The 16,147-nt window shown below is 49.7% G+C and overlaps 1 protein-coding gene across 1 annotated transcript in view; it reads left to right on the forward strand.

Annotated features, from left to right (window-relative positions):
• The window catches only part of LOC311243778 (bifunctional methylenetetrahydrofolate dehydrogenase/cyclohydrolase 2, mitochondrial-like), a 181,389-nt gene that overhangs the window by 50,421 nt on the left and 114,821 nt on the right, over positions 1 to 16,147 (forward strand). The gene's annotated exons all lie outside the window — the stretch shown is intronic.

Below are 16,147 nucleotides of genomic sequence, written 5' to 3' on the forward strand. Positions count from 1 at the left end.
CAAACACCACAACAGCACAAACACCACAACAGAACAAACACCACAACAGCACAAACACCACCACAGAACAAAAACCACAACAGAACAAACACCACAACAGAACAAACACCACAACAAAACAAACACCACAACAGAACAAACACCACAACAGTAACCAAACAACACCACAGAACATGGACCGCGGAACCGGTATGGCCAGTAGGGCTGTGGCCCTACCAACTTTTGGGGTGTAAAAAAAAAAAAAAAAAAATTAAATTTTATTTGTTTTGCTCTGCGCAGTTTTGGCGCCCTCCTCTATATCTGCAACCATTATTTTTACATAAAAAAAATTCTAACATAAGGGAAAATGAGCCAAAAATCTAAAACGGTCGGTCGGTCTGAGCCTCAGCTTTGGGTGTTCACAGTCTTTCTTTCTTCTTAATTTTCTTTGAAAGCAAATTTTCACATTATTTTATTGTTTGTTATTGTTATTATTATTATTATTATTATTATTATTATTATTGTGTGTTAGCTAAGTTGTTTATTTGTTTTAATTCTTTAGTGTGCACTTTACATTTATTCTTAGCTCTTGTTCTTGCTTGTAAAAAATAAAGGTGCAGTACTTTATTATCACAAAACCGACGGTCGTGAAAGGGTTAACCTTCTGTGTATTGTCGCAGTGAAAAGGGTTAACCGGTTGGTAGCACGGCGATGTTTTGATTTTTTGGGGGGGGGGGGGGGCGCAGTGGGGAACCTCGCCTAGGGCGCCAAATGTGCTAGATCCGCCCCTGGGTGTATCAAACTCAAACATTATGTAAACATTAATAATAATAATAATAATAATAATAATAATAATAATAATAATAATAATAATAATAATTGTTACAAAGGGTCAGATTAAACCGAATATATATATTTATTACTTGAGATATATTGTATAATATTTGTATATCGTCTGATATCCCTTGTATATTCTTTGTACATATACACGGAATATCCCTTTACCTAGGTACAGGCCAGACCATAATATTCGTTCTCCTATTGGACAGCGACCCCCTAGGCGCCAACGGCCATACCCCCAATGTCTAGTTCAAAGTCACCGCTAAGACATGTCTCAACATGCCCAGGTTTGCGCAGTAATACGAGACAGAAATAAGGTTGGCACTAGATTATTCACCTTACGTATAAATACGGCGCAGGTGGATACAGATGCACTTAGTAACTAAAAGCTGAAGCCTTCACCACGATACAACGTGCTGTGAAGTGGGCCCGTTTTGCCCCTAAATAGAGCCTTGAGACCGCGTGCGAATTGATAGCTAAAGTGTCAGAGTTTAACGCTGTATCGTCGAGTTCGACTTATTCTATTATAAAGTAATAGTCTATTATGTATAGTGTATCGTGCGGCTACCGTTCTACAGTGACCAGCATTAACACAGTTTCATCATACCGAGCTAGTGTGCTTATCCAGGCTGGGCGGCCTAACCTTGTGCCGCCATCCGAGGAGTACTAGACGAGAACCGTGTGGATATGTACACTGGATAACCTACACCGACGAATGCAGAGCCCTTTTCGGCTGGATTATATTGCTTTGGTACTATGGCTGCTGGAGCAGAGAACCGTCTACCCCACTGCCGTGTGGGATCTACCCTGTGAGGAGCCCCGTCGAGCCCGCCTCTAGGACCCAGAGGCAGGCTAGCTTTCATCCATGCTGCAATGCATACCGGAGTATAGCTGTTGCTTTGTCTAAGGACCAAGGGATTATTGCACCGTCTCCTGTACCTGGAGTCTCTTTATTCCTCGTTGATCCAGACTTTTGCTCCCGACAATTCCTCTCCCCTGCTGGCTTACAACCGGAGGGAACCCCCCTTAGTATCTCCAGCTGACCTACGAGTGTGCCTTATATAATTCTTATGCTACAGGTGGTATTAATTATCCCCATCGTAATATGCTCATGGACTTACGCTCTTGACCTATTTATGCACATTCTTCGCCATACAAGCGCGACCCTAATTCTCAATACTGTAATCTACTATTGCTGCTCTTCTAATAAATATTCTAAACAGGACTTTCTTTGTTAAGCCGTGTTATTGTGTGGGTGTTCATCATATATACCGTGTACTGTATGGCCAGTAATTAAAGTACATAACTAAGTAGTGGTTTAATGATACCATACTCTCAATACAGTCAGGGAATTGTACCCCTCAGTTACAATTGGTCCTTCGAGCCGGATGAATATCAGTGTAATATCTAAATATAATATTGATATTAACCATGGCCAGCGGTGAACACTCCACAAACGGCTCTCCTAAGCTAGAACGCCCGCAGCGCAGACGGCAGCCACCTCCTTACTTAGAGGACTACGCTGCCAGTCTACTACCTAGCTTTATACAGACGTTAAATGCGGAAAAAGCGGATAGTAAAAGCATGTCAAACCCTACCGACCAGGCGACCTTGCCAGTAGAGACCCTAGTGGGTTCTAACGTAACTGACCAAGCTCACGGGGGGGACCAGGAGGGACATGACACGACTATACCCCCCGACAACGTCAACGGGACGGTCCCCGGAGAGCTCCAGGATAAAGAAAGCGATCCAGGGACGGAACCCGACCCACTACCAGAAGAGAAGCGCACCCAGGAGATAGACCTCCTCGGAGCGCGCCAGGAGAACGGATCTCCAACGAGCACTGTCAGAAGCCGATCACCTCCATCAGTGTCTTCCCCCAGCGAGGCGGACAAGATGCTGGCGCAGGCATTCATCGCCACCCTGGCAGCCTCCACTGAACGCGATCGACTCCAAGCACAGACGCTTAGCGAGCGCGAACATTCTTCCATGGAACAAGAGCGCCTCCGGGCGCAACAGCTAAGTGAGCGCGAACACTCTACCATGGAAAGAGAACGCCTGCAGGCTCAACAACTGAGTGAGCGCGAACAATCTGCAGACCAAAGAGAGCGCCTTCACGCGCAACTCCAAGCGCAAGCCCTTAGTGAACGCGAACACTCTGCGACCCAGCGAGAGCGCTTCCAGGCGCAGCAAAGGAGTGAAGACGACCGCATACGCCTGGAGACCAGACGCCTCCAGACGGAAGAGAATATTGAAAGAGACCGCGCCGATGCCCAGCGCGCCACCGCCGATGCACAGCGCGACGCCGCCAATGCACAGCGCGACGCAGCCCAAGCCCAGCGCGAAGCAGAGCGCGACCTCGCTCACATCAAGCGCGAAGCCGAGCGCGACCGACTACAAGCGCAGATAATGGAGCAACTGATTGCCAGGGCGACTCGCCCTCTCTCCGCACGGAGCTCCAGGGCATCGTCAAGACAAGGGTCTACGGCACCTTCCCCTACCCGACCAAGCGACCCGGAGCCCGGCCAACAGAAAGAGCCTATACACGTCTCCGAACCCCCTCCCCGACCGGTCCATGCGAGACCCAGAAACCGGGAAGAACCGGCCTATGCCGCCGAGAGACTGAATAGACGACTGCAAGATCTAGAAGACCTAGCAGAGGAAGAGGAAGAGGAAGAGGAGGAAAGTCAAGCCCACCAGCAGCATCGTACTCCACAGGACCAGGAGGTCCAGTACAGCCCAGACTTTACCCCCGAGGCCCTGCGTTACAGACCACCGACTCAACTCAAGGGTGAGTTTGACGCACCGCCAGCCCCGAGGAACAGCACCTGGGTACCCGGGCTTTGGTACCCACCAAGTACCAGCCCACGACTACACGTACGGGGAGACTCGCCCAGGAGGCCTCTCCCCCAACGCTCACCGATGTGCCAGCCATCCATGGCATCGTACCTTGGCACACCGACGTTCCCGGATTTCACACACGAGGACAGAGCACAGTACACGGAACTACGGATGTGCTTAGAGACTATGATGTCCGATGTCCCTGATGAGACGTACAAATATGCTATCCTCCTCAAGCACCTGAAGGTGCCCAGAGCGCATAATATAGCGCTGGCATATTCCAACTCAAGTACCCCATCCACCGCGGCTCTAGTAGCCCTCGACCAACGTTATGGACGCATATGGGACTACGTGATACAAGAGATAAGGAATATTGACCGTCTCCCCCCAGCCACAGACAATCGCTCATTGGATGACCTCTCTATCAAGGTACAATCCCTGGTAGGGATGCTGGGGGCACAAAAGGAAAAGGGTAGGCACGAACTGTACGCTAACTCTAATGTGGAAAGGATATTAGAGAAGCTTCCTCCCGCCCGACAAGAGCGCTTCAGGCGGCAAAGAGACCACCGTGATCCCAACGGTCCCGAGCCATCCCTCCTAGACCTGGCCGACTTCCTCGCGAGAGAAGTCAGCAGCCTACGACTGGATACGTTCGTGCGGAGTGGACCAAGCCCCAGAGAGGGACCTCGGAGATCCAACGATAACCGCAGGCTGGTGACCGTCATGCACCAAGCCGAATCAGTACCGCGTAACAAGAACCACAGCACCCCCTCGACGAAAGAGAAGTGGAAGATTGTATGCCAGTACTGCGAGAAAGAACATTGGCTGTCACACTGTGACACGTTCAAGAAGATGACCGCCGACGAGGTGAGTCAATGGATAAAGTCCAACCGTCGCTGTTACCGCTGTGCGCGCAGCCATATGGCAGCCGAGTGCCGCTTGAAGAAGAGGTGTAGTCGGTGTGACGGAGCCCACTTGGACGTCTTGCATGACAGCAACAGGAAGAAACCCGCACCCTCAAGCAGCACCAGAGTAAGCGTCATGTATATTGACCCCGCCAGCAGCGGGGGCTCCCGGGTGCTCTTGAAGGTGGTCCGAGTGACATTAAGCTACGAGGACAAGGTCATGGACACTTACGCCGTCCTTGACGACGGGTCAGAAAAGACTCTCCTCCTCGCATCCGCTGCAGCCCAGCTGGGTCTGCGGGGGAGCGAAGAAACGATGACGATTCGTACTATAAGAAGAGACCTGAAGACAAAGGGTGAGCACGTCTCCTTCACTATCGCAGCAAGCGGGCAGCCAGAGAGGCGGTATAGGATCACTAACGCTTTCACCAGCCAAGACATAGGCCTGTCGCGGTACACCTACCCCATCGCCAAGCTGATGGATAAATACGTGCACCTGCGTCAACTACCTATACCGCTCATCGACGGCGCCACCCCGACCCTGCTCATAGGATCCGACCACGCACACCTCATCGTCCCGACGGACCGGGTCCACATTGGGCCCAGAGGCTGTCCAGCAGCAGTCGAGACCCGCCTAGGATGGACACTACAAGGCCCCCTCTCCAGGTCTCCCAACCGAACAGCAGCCACTCGCTGCCTCCACTCCAGAGTGACAGAAGAAGACACCACCCTCTTACAGCACGTCGAGAGGCTATGGACACTAGAGACAATGCCCTTTAAGAACGAAAAGAAACACATTCGTTCCAAGGAAGACATTTATGCCATAGCCCTCCTCGAGCAGGGGACAAAGAGAGTCAAAGTCAATGGAGTGATGAGATACGCAACTCCACTCCTGAGGCGAGAGGGTATGCCTACCTTCCACGCCTCAAAAGAAGCGACGGAGCGATATCTACTGAACAGAGAGCGGCGCCTAGCCAGAGACCCCGCTCAAGCCACTGTGTACCGCGCTGAGATTGACAAGCTAATCACAGCGGGACACATAAAGAGAATTGACATTCAAGAGGCCGATCAGACAATCGAATCATGGTACGTGCCCCACCACAAGGTCCACCACAACGGCAAGGATCGTATTGTGTTTAACTGCAGCTACCAGATCGGATCACAAAATCTGAATAAAGAGCTCTTGCCCGGCCCAACACTCGGCCCCTCTCTACTAGGCGTGTTGCTACGTTTCCGCCAGAACAAGGTGGCCATCAGCGGCGACATCAAAGGGATGTTCCTGCAGGTGCGACTAGTGGAAGAGGACAAGCCCCTGCTGCGGTTCTTATGGAGAGAGAGGATCGGGGATGAGCAACCATCCATCTATCAATGGGAAGTCCTCCCTTTCGGAACCACATGCAGCCCATGCTGTGCTACGTTCGCACTGCAAAAACATGTCGCAGAGGACCCAGCAGCTGACGAGGAGGTCCGACAAAGTGTAGAAAAGAGTTTCTACGTGGACAACTGTCTGCAAAGCGTCTCGACGCCAGAAGAGGCCGAGGCCCTCCTACTCAAGCTCCGCGCCTCCCTGATCAAAGGCGGCTTTGATCTCCGGCAGTGGGCCAGCAGCGACCCTCAAGTACTGCGCAGCCTCTCCCCAGAGGACAAGGCAGCAAGCAGCGAGACCTGGATGGCGACCATCCCAGGTGAAGCCCAAGAAATGACATTAGGACTAGTCTGGCGCTTCAAAACAGATCTATTATAGACACACACCCCTGACCAAGGAGCAGGGAAGGTCGATTTCACTACCGACCACAAGACGGAGTGTATACAGAACACTCGCCAGACAATATGCCCAGTTGGGATGTATTCTACCTTACACCACCAGGGCAAAGATGATTGTACGAGAGCTGTGGGACAAGGACCAGGGCTGGGACGACCCCATACCCGACCACCTTGCTTCCACATGGAGAGAGTGGGAAACAGAACTCAGCTCGCTCCCAGGTGTCAACATACGCCGCAGCTACTTCCCGCCCACAGTGCGGCTGGAGACGTGTCAGATGGACCTGCACGTCTTCAGCGACGCCTCCGAAGTAGCCTATGGTTCGGTGGCCTACTTGCGGGCCCGAGAGGAGGGAGGAGAAATACATACCGCCTTCATCCTGGCTCGTTCAAGAATAGCCCCCCGCAAGCAACAATCGATCCCGCGTCTAGAGCTCTGCGCAGCCCTAGTAGGAGCGCAACTCGCCACGTTAATCCAACGTGAACTCACCATCCCGGTGCAAAGAACAATCCTGTGGTCAGACTCCATGACCGTACTCACATGAATCCAGTCCGATTCGTGTAGATACAAGGTCTTCGTGGGAGTCAGAATCACAGAGATCCAAGATTTAACAGAATCAGCATGCTGGAGGTACGTGGACACAAAACAGAACCCAGCAGACGTCATCACACAGGGAATGTCCCTGGATGACCTTACACGTCACAATCTCTATAGTGACGGTCCCGAGTTCCTCAAGCTCCCGGAAGAAGAGTGGCCTACACCCACCCCACGGGAGGCTAGTCAAGAGGAGGCAGAGACGAAGAAATCTATGTTCTGTGGGTTGACGCACACACCAGTCCCCACAGATCCCAACATAGACGACTGCCCTACCCTGGAGAGTGCGCAGTTAAAGACATTCCTGTGGCACCACCCGGAGGTTCCCTCCACTACTGACATTAATGCAGCTAACTACGAAGAAGCAGAACTCCTTCTGCTACAGCGAGCCCAAAGAGACTCGTTCCCCGACGAGCTAGACTGTCTGCAGGGATCAAAGCCAGTCCCGTCAGACAGTAGACTGCTCCACTTGGCCCCTGAGAGCGACGCCCATAATCTCATCAGAGTGGGTGGTCGTCTGAGAAGGGCCCCAGACTTAACGGATGACGTCAAGTTCCCGATAGTTCTCAACAGCCGACACAAGGTCACAGAGCTCATCATAAAGAAATACGACGAGGACGTGCACCACGCCGGGGCAGAGAGAGTCTTCGCTGAGATCAGACGTCGCTATTGGATACTGCAAGGAAGAGAAGCAGTACGACGCTTCCAGTCGCAAGTGGCGAGCACAGCCCAGTATACCCAGGATGGCTGACCTACCCCCCTGTCGCCTCCGACTCGGCGACAAGCCCTTTCACTCCACCGGTATGGACTGCTTCGGCCCGCTGTATGTGAAGAAAGGAAGAGGGACGGAGAAGCGGTGGGGTATTGTATTCAAATGCATGACCACCCGAGCGATACACATAGAACTCCTTCCAACCATGAGTACGGACTCATTCCTTATGGCCTTCCGGAGATTCACAGCGCGGAAAGGAAAAACGTCTATATTATTGTCTGATCACGGGACAAACTTCAAAGGCGGAGAAAGAGAGCTGAGAGAGAGCTTCCAAGCTATGGGCCCAGAACTTAAGACCCACCTCGCTCCCTCTCAGATTGATTTCCAGTTTAACCCCCCGAATGCCCCTCACTTCGGGGGAACCTGGGAACGAGAAGTACGTTCAATAAAGACAGCCCTGTACGCCGTGCTTGGGGCCCAGACCGTGGCGGAAGAAGTCCTCACGACAGTCCTAACGGAGATCGAGGGAGTATTGAACTCAAAGCCCCTCGGTTGCGTCTCAAGTGATGTAGCAGATGTCGACCCAGTCACCCCCAACACTCTCTTGATGGGGCGGCTGGACCCCGCGCTCCCACAGACAGTGTACAGACCTGAGGAAGCGAACGGCCGAAGAATGTGGAGGTACAGTCAAGTATTGGCTGACAAGTTTTGGAACAGTTTCCTCCTCCACTATCTACCGTCTCTACAGACCCGCCAGAAATGGGTAAAGGAAAGAGACAATTTGACGGAGGGCACAGTCATCATGATTATAGACCAGTCACTACCCCGAGCTATGTGGCCGGCCGGCCGCGTAAGCAAAGTGATCACTGGTGCCGACGGAAAGGTCAGAGCGGCAGAGGTGCTCGTCCAGGGACGGACATACACCCGACCCGTGGCGAGGCTGATAGAGTTGCCAAGGCTCCCTGACTCTCTTAATGACGACCATGACCCACTGACTTTGTGAATGGCCCTACTCCTCACAACGGACATTGAGTAGTGGACAAGGCGGTTAATCTGTCTCTGCTTATCTAATTAGGTGCGGACTAATTAGGAGGCGGCTGTTACAAAGGGTCAGATTAAACCGAATATATATATTTATTACTTGAGATATATTGTATAATATTTGTATATCGTCTGATATCCCTTGTATATTCTTTGTACATATACACGGAATATCCCTTTACCTAGGTACAGGCCAGACCATAATATTCGTTCTCCTATTGGACAGCGACCCCCTACGCGCTAACGGCCATACCCCCAATTTCTAGTTCAAAGTCACCGCTAAGACATGTCTCAACATGCCCAGGTTTGCGCAGTAATACGAGACAGAAATAAGGTTGGCACTAGATTATTCACCTTACGTATAAATACGGCGCAGGTGGATACAGATGCACTTAGTAACTAAAAGCTGAAGCCTTCACCACGATACAACGTGCTGTGAAGTGGGCCCGTTTTGCCCCTAAATAGAGCCTTGAGACCGCGTGCAAATTGATAGCTAAAGTGTCAGAGTTTAACGCTGTATCGTCGAGTTCGACTTATTCTATTATAAAGTAATAGTCTATTATGTATAGTGTATCGTGCGGCTACCGTTCTACAGTGACCAGCATTACCACCGTTTCATCGTACCGAGCTAGTGTGCTTATCCAGGCTGGGCGGCCTAACCTTGTGCCGCCATCCGAGGAGTACTAGACGAGAACCGTGTGGATATGTACACTGGATAACCTACACCGACGAATGCAGAGCCCTTTTCGGCTGGATTATATTGCTTTGATACTATGGCTGCTGGAGCAGAGAACCGTCTACCCCACTGCCGTGTGGGATCTACCCTGTGAGGAGCCCCGTCGAGCCCGCCTCTAGGACCCAGAGGCTGGCTAGCTTTCATCCATGCTGCAATGCATACCGGAGTATAGCTGTTGCTTTGTCTAAGGACCAAGGGATTATTGCACCGTCTCCTGTACCTGGAGTCTCTTTATTCCTCGTTGATCCAGACTTTTGCTCCCGACAATTCCTCTCCCCTGCTGGCTTACAACCGGAGGGAACCCCCCTTAGTATCTCCAGCTGACCTACGAGTGTGCCTTATATAATTCTTATTAGGGATGTCCGATATTATCGGCCGACCGATATTATCGGCCGATATCGGCGGTAAAATGTGATATCGGAAAATATCGGTATCGGTTTGAAAAAAGAAAAAAACAATAACAATATTTGTTATATATATATCCAGTGAAATTATTAGTTACCTGAAATTATTCAGTTTTTTGGGGGGGGAAACCCTGCATATATCGATATCGGTTGATATCGGTTGATATCGGTATCGGAAATTAAGAGTTGGACAATATCGGAATATCGGTATCGGTAAAAAAGCCAATATCGAGCATCCCTAATTCTTATGCTACAGGTGGTATTAATTATCCCCATCGTAATATGCTCATGGACTTACGCTCTTGACCTATTTATGCACATTCTTCGCCATACAAGCGCGACCCTAATTCTCAATACTGTAATCTACTATTGCTGCTCTTCTAATAAATATTCTAAACAGGACTTTCTTTGTTAAGCCGTGTTATTGTGTGGGTGTTCATCATATATACCGTGTACTGTATGGCCAGTAATTAAAGTACATAACTAAGTAGTGGTTTAATGATACCATACTCTCAATACAGTCAGGGAATTGTACCCCTCAGTTACAATAATAATAACATTAATTAACATTAACAGTCAAATGTATATCAGCAAATACATTTACGTCCGCGCAGTGTGCAGTGTGAGTGCTGCAGGGATCTATCAAAGTCCAATCAACCAGATGACCCCGCTGTTCTTGCAGGTACAAAACGGATACAGGGAGAAGGTACATCTCAGAGAAATCGGTCTGTTCATTCCAAGTGGTTCAAGGACCACAGATGGCTAACGTTTTGCCAAACAAGAGCAAAACTGTTCTGTACACAATGTCGTCTTTGGACAATGAAAGGACTCGGTTCTGGTTTAAGCAAAACCAACGAGAATGCATTTTCAGTGCTTGGATTTCAAAATTGGAAAAACGCTGTACATGTCTTTAAAAAACACGAGAGTAGCAAATACCACAGAGAGGCCATGGACTACCACCAGGTACACGTTTCCTACCAACGCCCTACCAACTTTTGGAGTGTAAAAAAACTTGTATGGTAGGTAGCAATGTTTAGGTCTTATAATGCTAGTGTAGTTACGTTTTTATCAGTGGTCATAGTTGGGTCCATAGTGCTTTACCAAGTCTCATGGATCCATCAGTGGCCGTGTATTGTGTGCGTATGTACCCGTTCGCTCATGTGGTCAGTGGCCAGAGTTGGGTCCACAGGACTTATCCAAGTCCCATGGACCCATCAGTGGCCGCGTCTTGTGGTAGAAAGAAAGAAAAAGAAAAACGTATAAAGAAAACAGTCTAAAGTTTGAAAGTTTGAGAGGTCCGCAAAAACACGCCTTCAGCTCAGAAGCTGAGGCGTGTCAAAAACTTTTGAAAAACTGGAGGCGTGTCTCCTATTGTACCCATTCCTTCATCTAAGAAGTTTGAAAGTTTGGGAGGTCCGCAAAAACACGCCTTCAGCTCAGAAGCTGAGGCGTGTCAAAAACTTTTGAAAAACTGGAGGCGTGTCTCCTATTGTACCCATTCCTTCATCTAAAAAGTTTGAAAGTTTGGGAGGTCCGCAAAAACACACCTTCAGCTCAGAAGCTGAGGCGTGTCAAAAACGTTTGAAAAACTGGAGGCGTGTCTCCTATTGTACCCATTCCTTCATCTAAAAAGTTTGAAAGTTTGGGAGGTCCGCAAAAACACGCCTTCAGCTCAGAAGCTGAGGCGTGTCAAAAACTTTTGAAAAACTGGAGGCGTGTCTCCTATGTACCCATTCCTTCATCTAAAAAGTTGGGTCCACAAGGCTTATCCTTGTGGACAAATTGGTTGCCCCCGTGCGTCAAGCCAGCATCAAATACGATGAAATGGGATTTCCTGTTTAGCGAGTTGGCCTTCAAAGCAAAAGCGTGGAAATTGAATCAGTGTTTAACACTTTCAGTGCCCAGCAGGGGGCGCACATTTAGTGCTTGAATGCCCACCATCCACTGCAATGTTAGCATTAATATCGCCTAATCTATGTTTTAAATTATGGCTATGTGTCTAATCTGCCCGTCGCATTATCAATGACTAATTTCCAGTCAACATTGTCGAAGCGGATTGTTTTTTTATCGGTTCATTTCTGTTTTATAGCATTTTGAAAAGCCCTCGTTTTCACGGAAAAATAAAAGATTCCATGATAATCGCCCCGTACTGTAATATTCTAGAACATTGTCATTTTTCTGCCTATTTATGAATCGTTTTCAAATAAACGCTAGATTATCGATAGTATATACGTGTGCACGCTGGTGCCGCACGCTGAAAATCAATTCTCTCAGTTCCTGATCGCTCTTACAGTCAAACAGCCATATCACATTATAGGGGAAAAGCTTATATCTCCGTGAAAACGGGTCTGATTATCCTAAGACTGGTAAAATAGATTTCTTACCTGAGATCATGATATGATGAATTGAAAATGGGGGACCCTGATGGAAACAAGACGAAAGTCTTTCTCAGGTTTGCATCCTCTTAACAATTGTATGTATTGAGCTGTACTGTACTGTACCCATTCTGCAATCTGTTAATAAACTTTTCAATCAATCAATTCAATCAATCAGATGGTATCCAAATGGATTATTCCAATTCCTGATCGCCATTCCAAAAATCGATCCTTTTATTGATCCAACGTGTAACTGAGGGGTACAATTCCCTGACTGTATTACTAGATATGATACTTACTACCACTACCTTTGTACTTAATATTCGGCCACCCAGTACTCGACATAAATATATTATGATGAACACTGTCACGTAGATGAAACGGATCCAACACAAATGTACGAATTAGAAATAGGTCTTTATTTCTACACAGCGATGGTGTGTAGAGCAAGCACTTAATCAAATCAGTCACATTTATGAATGGGAATTAGTATGCACTTTTATGGCAAGAGTATTCGTCGGTATATCAATAGAGAATGTCCAATCTCTGAAGGCGCAGGTGGTACATATACGACCTGGAATAGTTAAGGAATAAAAGCAATGATACTTTAATGATTATATACTGGATACACTAGGGGGGGTTAATCCGGTCGCTTGTAAGCCGACAGGAGTAGGAAGGGGGGGGGGGTAGAATCCGGCTGCCTCATCCGGCCAAGGGTATCCCAGGTGAACCCACTGTAGTGCCGTTCAATGCGCCGGCGATCCTTGGACCACAGATGAAAGCAGATGGACTCTTTGTGGGCCGGCGTCCTCCGGTCCACGGAGGAGAGACGTGAAGCGACCTCGTCTTGCAGAGCGTCTCCTCACCTTGCGTCCTCTCCAGGGGGGGGGGGTTCCAACACACGGCAGTGTCGGGGGTCTTTATCCATGGAATAATCAACGTATACAAAGCATAATCCGTGCCTGGGAAGGCGGGCTGTCGTCGGTAGAATAATCCGGTATACAGGTCCACTCGCTCGTCGGCTCTGGGGCTCCTCGGGTGCAGCTTCACGTGGGGTCAACCACCCTGGATAAGCAGCCAGTTTTCTGCCCGAAACGATGGGGTGCTGACTACGGTAGTATTCTCACCGCACGAAGCACTATATATTAACAGACTATTATTAGCTTAATAGACTACGTCCAACTCGACGATATAGTGCCAAATATGACTATTCAAATATTAATATACACGATGTCTCAATACCGATGGTAGGCGAACTTGGCCTTACTCCCACACGTGGCGTCGCGGGGAGGCTTTACGTCTGTGACTCTATTGGAGGGTAAGAAACTGGACTGAAAAGAAAGTCCTACTTTAGTAGCGCAGTATATATACGCACTATGAACAAATAGTCCCATTAGTGGTGCGGTAGCCAGATTCCTACGCGGAACTAGGACTTGTTCGTACATGTTGAGCGGTACGTTTGAACTGGGTCTGAGGGGTATGGCAGCCTGGCACCAAGGTCTCGACCAATAGTAGAATGGAGACTATTATGGGATGTTCAGTAGGCTAGAATGGATATTCAATGCATATTGTACAAGGAATATACAAGGGATATCAAGGAATATTAGAGAATATACAAATACAATTAAATATATATATATAAATAAATATATATATTCGGTTTAATCTGGCCCTTCACAACAGCCACCCCCTGATTGGTCCCAGACCTAATCAGTTAAACAGAGACAGATTAATCGCGTTGTCTATTTACACATAAGGGTTTGCTGTAGGGGTCAGTCAACTTCACAAAGTCATAGGGTTATAGGGTCATGGTCATCATCGATTGTGTCTGGGAGTCGGGGCAGTTCTATGAGCCTCGCCACGGGACGGGTGTAAGTGCGACCCTGGACAAGCACTTCAGCTGCTCGGACCTTGCCGTCGGCACCGGTGATCACTTTGCTTACGCGGCCGGCCGGCCACATAGCTCTGGGCAGTGATTGATCAATAATCATGACGACTGTTCCTTCTGTCAAATTGTCTCTCTCCTTTACCCACTTCTGGCGGGTCTGTAGAGACGGTAGGTAGTGCAGTAGGAAACTGCTCCAAAACTTGTCGGCTAATACTTGGCTGTACCTCCACATTCGTCGGCCGTTCGCTTCTTCAGGCCGGTACATTGTCTGGGGTAACGCGGGATCTAGCCGCCCCATCAGGAGTGTGTTGGGGTCTGCGGAGATAACAGTGCTCAATCCACAGAACACAGGCTTCTTATTCTCAGCCTCCTCCTGACTGGCTTCCCTCGGGATAGGCGTGGGCCACTCTCCTTCCGGGAGCTTTAGGAATGCTGGGCCGTCACTGTAGACATTGCGACGGGTGAGGTCATCCAGGGGCATCCCCCGGGTGATGACGTCAGCTGGGTTCTGTTTTGTATCAACGTAGCGCCACTCTGTTTCTCCGGTTAACTCTTCGGTTAAGTCTTGAATCTCGGTGACTCTGACTCCCACGAAGACTTTGTACTTGCATGAGTCCGATTTGATCCAGGCGAGTACTGTCGTGGAATCTGACCACAGGATTGTTCTAGACACCGGTATGGTGAGCTCACGTTGGATGAGCGTGGCTAGGTGCGCTCCGGCTAGGGCTGCGCAGAGCTCTAGGCGTGGGATAGATTGTTGCTTGCGTGGGGCTATTCTCGAGCGGGCGAGGACAAATGCTGTGTAGATCTCTCCCCCCTTTTCTTGGGCCCGCAAGTAGGCTACTGGTCCGTATGCGACCTCTGAGGCTTCACTGAAGACGTGTAAATCCATTTTACATGTCTCTGGCCTCACCGTGGGTGGGAAGTAGCTTCGGCGCATATTAACGCCTGGGAGTGAGTGGAGCTCCATCTCCCACTCTCTCCAGGTGGATGCAAGGTGTGCGGGAATGGGGTCGTCCCAGCCCTGGTCCTTGTCCCACAATGCTCGTACAATCATTTTTGCCCTGGTGGTGTACGGTAGAATACATCCTAGCGGGTCATATTGTCGGGCGAGTGTTGTGTACACACTCCGTCTGGTGGTCGCCGGCCTTCCCTGCTCCGTAGTCAGGGGCTTGTGTCTGTAGTGAAGCGAATCTGTTTTGAATCGCCACACCAATCCCAGGGTCATCTCCTGGGCTTCTCCCGGGATTGTAGCCATCCAGGTCTCGCTGCTGGCTGCCTTGTCCTCGGAGGAGAGGCTGCGCAGTACTTGCGGATCGCTGCTGGCCCACTGCCTGAGATCGAAGCCGCCTTTGATCAATGAGGCGCGGAGTTTAATCAGGAGAGCCTCGGCTTCTTCCTGGGTTGAAAGGCTTTGTAGACAGTTGTCTACGTAGAAGCTGTTCTTTACGCTGTGTCGGACCTCTTCGTCCGCTTCTGGGTCCTCTGCTACATGTTTCTGTAGTGCAAATGTAGCACAGCAGGGGCTGCACGTCGTTCCGAAGGGGAGGACTTCCCATTGGTAGATGGCTGGGTGCTCATCTCCTGGCTTCTCTCTCCATAGGAACCGTAACAGGGGCTTGTCCTCCTCTACTAATCTCACCTGCAGGAACATTCCTTTAATGTCCCCGCTGATGGCCACCTTTTCCTGGCGGAAGCGGAGTAGAATGCCGAGTAGGGAGGGGCCGAGTGTGGGACCGGGCAGTAACTCTTTATTCAGAATTTGGGATCCGATCTGGTAGCTGCAGTTAAATACTATGCGGTCTTTACCGTTGTGATGGACCTTGTGGTGAGGCACGTACCACGATTCAGTGGTCTGGTCAGCCTCTTTAATGTCCATCTTTGTGACGTGTCCCGCTGTGATGAGCTTCTCAATCTCAGCGCGGTATACACTCTCTTGGGCGGGGTTCTTGGCTAAGCGCCGCTCCGTGTTCAGCAGGTACCGTTCTGTGGCGTCTGTCTTGGCGTGGAAAGTAGGCATTCCTTCTCGCCGCAGGAGTGGCGTGGCGTATCTCAACACGCCGTTGACCG

This window comes from Notolepis coatsorum (genome assembly GCF_963971535.1).
Source record: "Notolepis coatsorum genome assembly, chromosome: 1".
Lineage (NCBI taxonomy): Eukaryota > Metazoa > Chordata > Actinopteri > Aulopiformes > Paralepididae > Notolepis > Notolepis coatsorum.